The sequence below is a fragment of the Akebia trifoliata genome, chromosome 9 (genome assembly GCF_017979445.1).
Source record: "Akebia trifoliata isolate Shusen 1 chromosome 9, ASM1797944v1, whole genome shotgun sequence".
NCBI lineage: Eukaryota > Viridiplantae > Streptophyta > Magnoliopsida > Ranunculales > Lardizabalaceae > Akebia > Akebia trifoliata.
The window spans coordinates 1,831,876-1,838,386 of NC_141383.1; the positions used below are offsets into that span (position 1 = coordinate 1,831,876).

At 32.3% G+C, this 6,511-nt stretch overlaps 1 long non-coding RNA gene across 1 annotated transcript; it reads left to right on the forward strand.

Annotated features, from left to right (window-relative positions):
• The first annotated feature begins 514 nt into the window (after positions 1 to 514).
• Positions 515 to 3,590, forward strand: LOC147394017 (uncharacterized). Its single transcript, XR_015181291.1, has 2 exons — positions 515 to 1,324; positions 1,504 to 3,590. It is a non-coding gene; the product is annotated as an uncharacterized LOC147394017 (long non-coding RNA).
• The last annotated feature ends 2,921 nt before the right edge of the window (positions 3,591 to 6,511 follow it).

The window sequence follows — 6,511 nt, forward strand, 5'->3', positions numbered from 1 at the left end:
GATACCCACGATAAGCACACACACATTTAGCCCAAGCCCAGATAATAAGGTGTTTAGCTCAAATCTTATAACTTAGATCTCTCAAGTAATGTACTTAAAGGAGATTCTTTCTTCTAACGACAGAGATTTTTACAATAAGATATTTCTAATAACTTGATGAAGAAATGAAGGCCCCACTTTTGGGGTTGCCTATGGGCTTGGGTCTGTGGTTGGGTAAGCCTCAGCACAAGCCGACGAGACCCTAATGAACTTACACCATTTAGCCCAAGCCCAGATAATAAGGTGTTTCTTGTGGAAAACATGATATGCATAGTCGACATGAAAAGGTTTACAACTCAGGATTTTAGAAAATTTTCTTAGAAGAATGGATTTTGGTTGGAAACATGATTTGCACAAAGCAAGTTAGAAAAAAAAAAAAAAAGGGTACATCCAGACATGCTCTTAGCACTTAGCATCTTTTTAACCATTTATTATCTGTTTTTTCAACTGTTGAGCATGGATGGACACGAAAAAAGTAGCCCATAGTCGGTGCTAACGTGCGACAACAGAAATCGAAAACCAACAAATACCAAATTTGTCTCACATTAATTAATAACTCATCGGTTTCAAATAAATTTACTCTGGTAAATTTATTATTTTGTTTTGAAGAACACGCGCTATCTGACCCGCTTTGGATCGCACTTTTATTTTATCTAGCCATGCCAACCCCTAAGTATCTTTGGGTTCCAAACCATCACAACCCATTGCCCTTACACTCTTGAATTTGTTCGATTAAGTCCACACGTGAACTATAGCGCGTTGAACATTTCTAAAAAATGATTAATAATGCATTAAATTGAACTATTTATGGGTAATTTTGATGCATTTATAATCACAAGTAAAAGGAAACAGAAAGTGAATGAACCTGACGTCTCACACTTGTCTTTTTCTCCTATAGAAAGCATAAATAGGGCCTTGGGTCTGGAAGCTCCTTCAGAGGTCAGCAGGAATTTAAAGGAATAGCAAGTTTTTTCTTGGCTACAAACCCTTGTTACATGGTCAAGCATGCTAGAGTTCATGTACACATATATAGAAGGCCCAAACCGATTTCTTGGGCACAATCCTTGTTTCATTTCCATCAAAAAAAAAATGTCGATGCAGCACGAGATGTTGGCCCTGCTCAATCATACAACAACATCGATGAAATAACTTGATTTTGTTGTTTGATTGAGCCGCGCCAATATCACGTGCCACTGCATACAATTTATCATTGTTTTTGTTGTTGGTATTGATGGTGGTGGTGGTGGTGTTGGGTGATCTTCCTCGGCAGTATTGGGCTTTTGCGGTATTTATTAACCATTTCTTGGATCCATAATTATTAAAGAATCATTTTCATTCTTTGGTTACATATAGACGAATTTGTTTATGCTTGGGTACAGCAGTTTTAAAAGGATCTTGAATTCTTGATGTCGATTTGCCTATTTCCCTAATGAATGATGTGTTACTAGGCTTGATTTGTTGCAGATCGAAGTTAATTATCTTGAAGAAATATCTTTCAGAGTACGATATACACTTATTACAAATAATCATTTTCTCAGGCTTTGTACGTAATTGAATGTAGCGGTGAACCCTAATTTTTTGGGATAAGACAACTTCGATGATGATGGCTATTAAAATTTTGTTACGATCTTTAAGGTAAGACCTTCCACTCAATTAATGCCCAAGTATTTTTGGAGCATTGGTTTGGGTCTTAATGTTTGGTATCAAAGCCAACCTACATTTGAGGTTCAAGTCATGGAGAGGCAATTATGGAGAGTTCAGAAGAAGGAAAAAAAAAAGGAAAAAAAAGGGGCTCCTCTAACTATATGGAAGGGCTCTAAAAAAATGAAGGAAAAAAGAGACTTCTCTATAGTATGGGATATGGTAAGGGTTCCAACAAAAATAAAAAAGGAACTCGCCATACTAGGAGATATGATAGTAGACCACCGTGATTAATCTGGGAAGGAGCAACTTATGGAAAAAGAGAAAAGGATACCTAGTACTTGAAAAGAAGGTTAAGGGATTGAGAGACTCGCTATAAAGTGGGCTACTGAGGGTGTCGTCCTTGAAGTGTAAATTCTTAGGTTAAGATTTAAACTTTCCACTCTATTAAAACTTAGATATTTTTAGAGCATTGGTTTGGATCTCAACAAAATTTGTAAATTATTTAATTGAGAGAGGGAGAAAACCCCAAGAATATATAATTAAAAAAAAGTTATTTAATGAGTTGTGCTGGCATGACATTGGGATTTACTGCAATTCTCCCATTTATGACATGGGTGGTGCACATAACCGTAGATGTGTTTCCTCGAGATATGAGTAAATAGCATCTATGGTTATGTGTGCACCTCCACGTCAGAAATGTGAGAATCTTAGGAAATCCAATGTCAACCCAGCATTAGTGTTATTTAATTTATGATTTATGATTTATTTATTAGCTGCTCATTCTAATTAGATTCAATTGCATGTGACAAGTATATTAAATTTTACTCAATAAATTAAGTACAATTCTATTGGTTTAGGGGAGAAATTGGTTAGGGACAATGACCACAAAGACCTATTTTTCAAAAATATAAATCAAACTCTCCTCTAAAAAATATGGACTTTTTAATACTCACTCTATCAACTATTAGTCTTAAAGAAACATGTGTATGTTTATTTGAGGTACTCCCATGTTTTAAAATTTATGAAGAACTTTTAATAAATAAAAATATTTATTTTTTATTTTTCATAGAAATATTAATATCCGAAAAAGTCGGTCAAGTTTTGTATTTGACTCGATATATTTTTAGATCAAACCACTTTGTAAAGTTATTAAAAGTGTATTTAAGATATTTTTCTTTAAAAAAATCTTCAATAAATCCTTAATAAATTAATATTTTAGTAAGTGGGACTTAAATGATCCATATTCTCAATAAAGAGTCCTTCACAGTCGTTGTCCCAATTGTTTAAATCAATAGTTCCAAATATGAAGGAAAAAAAATGGGGAAAGTGATCGCATAAAACACATATCTTAAAATGTTTACTAAAATAGTTCCATTTTAAAACATTTGGACTTTTTAGGACCCAATTTTCCAAGCGTTTGCCTTCTAAGAACTTTTTGTAACTTCTGTCCATATTATTTTATAAAATACCTAATATACCATTGTGCATATCTAATTACTACTTCAACCATAAATACATCAAGAAATACTATAAATGCCCTTGGTTAACAAATACCATAATAGATACTCAATAAAATTATTCAAAATGGAATACGTCTATGAAACACAATTCACATAAAATCGTAAAATATTTGAAATACCATTGTTTAGAGAGTACTATTGGCATCCCAACATTTACTTATTACACCTCAATTAAAAATAAAAAAATTAAGTGAATGATTGAGAGGAAGTCAAAATTGGGATACCAATAGAAGCTTTGTCAAATTTGTTGCTAGATTTTTAGTTTTTGGGTTTAGGATTTTATATGAGCCTAATCATAATTGTAAATAACTACTGAAATTGTTTGTACGAGTGGTTTTGAAATGTTGAGATTATAATTTGAGCCAAATCTTTTTAATGTTTGAAGAATGTGTTTCGATCTTTAATTGGAGTATGATAAATAATTTAAGAAATTGGATGTAATAAGTAAAAGTTGGTGTGCCAATAGTAGCTCCCATCATTTAACACATGGCAAAACATATCCTAAATTAACATTATATTATTTTGATCAAAATAACATTTTACTCTGAAAAAAAAATCCTGAGTCAAGATGAGTTGACTCGATGACTATTGAGTTTGCTAATAAACCATTTGTATCAAACCAAATACTGTCCATTTATTGAATTGCCTCAATTTTTCAAGTTGAATCGTCTCGGCCAATTTTCAAGCTCTCTTATTTTCATTATTTATTTATTATCATTCAAATAATAAAAAATGTTTATTTGCTACAAATTACATGGATTCATTGGGAGGAAAGTTATATGTTTAGGGATATGTTGAGTATTTTACAAAATATCAAGTTACTCAGCCAATTTTCATTTAATTTGGAATAGATTCCTTTAGATAGAATTTGCACATTTTAAGGATATTTTACCATACATTCCCAACCGAAGTTTTAAAAAAATCCTTAAAAGGAAAAAGTTTTGGAAAGTGGGCCTTAAATAGTCCAAACTTTCCAAATGAAGACATTTTAGTCAATATCTCCTAAAATATGAACTTTGTGTTCATTTTCCCAAAAAAATATGACTCCCTGAAAAGTCAATCTAGGATTTCACAAAATCCTAGGTCAACCAATCACATGAAGCCATGTGTATTGAGGTCATCCCCAATTTTCAAAATTTCACTCATTATGCTGGTCATTCGAGATTCTGTGAAATTCTAGATTGATTTTTCTATAACAAAAAATATCTCTATATATAAAGGGCATTGTTTGAATAGAGAAAAAACCTATCACAAATGTGCTCTAATTTAGCAGTCATTTCAAACCTATATTATTGGATTTCTTCCTTCGAATTGGTTTATGGTTCGATTTAAATCCCATCGTGGTCTAGTATTCCACTTGGTTACCATTTTGCAAAGAGGTGAGGATGTGGATTTGTAAAACACATGAATGACTTTACAAAGTCAATTCTATGTCCTTCAAGCATCTTCAAAGTCGGATTTGACCAAACAACATATGATGAATGTAGACACCCCAATTTACCTGAATTGAGCCCAAGAGTTAATCAAAATCCAATGAAGAAGGGGAAACTTGAAGAATTTCAATTGATCAAGTAGGACCCATTTTAAGAAATCAAAAGAATTTCAAAATTTTAAATTTAAGCTTGACCCTTACTGACCAACGACCGGGTTTAATATATGCCTTGGTCGTTATTAAACTAATGTTAGAGGAAAAATCACTTTGCCCAATTCTTAGTAACCACCAACTTAGTGGGTAAGACAAGGTGCCTAACACCTTACTTGTCTCACAAACGAAACTCCTTACTTTTTACCTCTAGGTGAAGATCAGATTTGAGTCATTCTTTGCTTGAAAATTTGATTTTCGAAGTCTTTTTTTATGGTGTACATTCATACCTCAACTCGTTGAAAGGTGACGACTCATAAACCCACGTAGATGAAGTCAAAACACCTTGTATTCATGTATCTACAACTTGGCAACTTTATTGGAGAAATGTCGAGGGTTCAAACTAACTTTTATTGGCCATTTGTGAAGTTTAAAGACCATTAACTCACTGTTTTGCTTTTATTTTTTATTTTGTGGGAATGCTTGTAACACTTGGAGGGACTGTTTTTATGTTTATTTTTGGATTATTTGTAAAGTTGACAAATATCTTTGATAATTGCACGTGCACATGTGAACATAGCCTATTGCCCAAATCACCCACCCCAATAATAGTTAAACCTCAGATCCAAGTAACCTTACGCCTTAAGGTCAATCACTTTGGAACACGAAGGGGAAACCATCCACCTCAACACTAATTTATGAAATGCCTCTTTCAATTTGCATGGAAGTTTGAAGGTAAATAACTTTTATATCTGATATAGGGCATCTACAATTCTAAATAGTTTCCTAATTCTATATAGATTTGTTTTTATTTTCTAGTTTTACTAAGATTTTTATTTTTAGTTATTTTAGTAGTCCTATTCCTTAGTAATTTTTAATTTGTTTTAAATTCATTTTTATTATTAATACTATAATTAAAAGTATTTAGAAGTGTCTAATTTAAATTTTAATAGGATTAAAAAAAGTTAGTATTATATTATAGATAGGTTAGGAATGTTAATTTTTAGTATTTTCGTATGATTCTAAATTGTTATGTTAAAATTATCTATAATAATAATTATCAATTCAATTATCTTTTCTCTTTTAGTTACTTTTTTGTTATATGCTTTATTTTCTTTCAAGCTATTTTTTTTTTTTTATCAATTAAATTTATTGATTTTGAGTGTTACATTGAACATAACCTATTGACTCTATTAATTCACAAGCTTCTATTATGTCAAATGGTATCAGAATTCTTGCTACGATGGAGGTGATTTTGTCACAAAATCTTTTCTAAAAACGTAATTTGAGAAGCTTGAGGCAAGAATTAAGGCTAAATTGAAGTCTAAGTTGGAACCACTTGTTCAAGGCATCGTTCTCAACACCCTTGAGAAAGAGGTAGGTAAAGGTAAGAAAAACCTTTGAGATGAAGGCCCCAAGGATTCCCACCATCCCTTCCTCAGTTCCCCTCATAAATTCAGTCCTTAGGGGTAATAATTAGTGAGATCGAATTGATCAATTTTCAAAATTCTGCACAAGATTTTAATCATACCCAAATTCTATCATCTCAAATTGCATCCCATGTCACCCTAGACCTTAATACCTATCCTCCGCCCCCATCCCATCAAATTCTTTCTAATAATTCTCTTCGCCAATCACTCCCCAAATCTTATACCATACTTTATCAACTCTCTAATCACACCACACCGCGCCACTCTTAAACTTTTAAAATCAAAACCCTCATCCT